A 1,580-nucleotide genomic window follows, 5' to 3' on the forward strand; every position below is an offset into this window, starting at 1 on the left:
TTAAGAGGGAGAATAACTCGAGAGATAGAACTAATACCGCCGGAAACGTACCGGAATGCGGTTTCAGCTGTTTATAACAGATTGGCACATTGCCAGGCTGTTGAAGGTAAACAATTTGAACATTTGTTGTGAATTGTTTGGTACAATTGAATATTGTATCCAAGCTGACCAATTGGAATGAAATTCGCCTTAACTGGCCGGATCCACATGCCACTTTTGCCTTAACTGGCCGGACCCATACGCCATTTAACAAATTGTTAACTTCAAACCTTTATAATTCAAAAAGTACGTAATGAAAAAATGTTTTTTTTAGTGTTTTGGAAATCTCTCGAGATAAGCTATAAGAATATGCAATAAAATGTAGGGGGTTTCGTTTAAAAACATAAGGTTGACCTTGAAATGACCTTGAAGGACATGGTCAAGGTCATCATCTTACTCCCCGCTTGAAACCATACAACTTTGCTATTGGACATTTTCTCCAAAATGCATTTTAACTGAAGATATTAGGGGGGTCCGATACTTTTCGATGACAAGGTATGTAGGTTGAAGAAAATAAAAAAGGTTTTGATAAAATAGATTTTCTGTTGGTTGCAATATTACATACAGTCCTAGGGAGAATTTAAATAATGGTAGAAAAAGCAGAAAAACTTAAAAACTTTTGATTAGTGGTCGACAGTTTCTTTTTGTAGAAAGTACAAATTAAGTGTTGTTCTGTTCTCTACTTTTATGCCAAGGTGTAATTTTTCTTTTAGGTATATGTAAGATATCTCTCTTATCAGTGGCTGTGCTTAAATAATCTTTTTCTTTTCTTCATTGCCAAATCTTATATTTATTATCATCTTAATTTCCTATTCAGATTTTGTATAGGTAACGAAACAGTTTCTGTAATAAACTAATAAGTTCTTTTTAATTCTTATGTTTCTTAAGGTGCTGAAACAAGTAAGTTTATTTTATTTTCTTTTCTTAAGTTTAAGACGACTTTATAAATATAATATTGGAAAAAAAAATTATGGTCTTTTTCTATGTTAAATATTAGTAAAGTTTAAGTTTGCGGCATGATTATTTTCTTTATAGCGCAAGAAATATTACGTTGTAAGCTCCAATAATGCGCAAACTTTAATCTTTAACTGTATTTAATATTTTTTTGTAATTTAATAAACTCTTTTTACCATAAGAAATACAATTTGTTGTTTACATGCTATAATACGGCTATCTTAAAATAATTGTTTTATTAATTTAAGTTCTTGCACATTTGCAAGATCTATTTACAATATTATTTTACTAATAACGTACAAAAGATTTTATGTATGTAGTCATATTTAATATTTTCCATACAATTATATATCAGAAAGTTATTTTATGATTTTAATAACATATTGTAAGCATTGATAAGTTTTTATCCACAATACTATATATTTTATCCTATTAAAAATGCAAAATAAATAATTTTGTATTTTCAGTATTTCCTATTGTTTAATTTACGACTATTTCGTCTGATCATTACAGTTCAATTAGATAATATTAGATAATATTATATATATATATATATATATATATATATATATATATATATATATATA

Source organism: Odontomachus brunneus, unplaced genomic scaffold (genome assembly GCF_010583005.1).
Source record: "Odontomachus brunneus isolate Ranch 3 - 2012 unplaced genomic scaffold, Obru_v1 Obru_scaffold_002, whole genome shotgun sequence".
NCBI classification, from domain to species: domain Eukaryota; kingdom Metazoa; phylum Arthropoda; class Insecta; order Hymenoptera; family Formicidae; genus Odontomachus; species Odontomachus brunneus.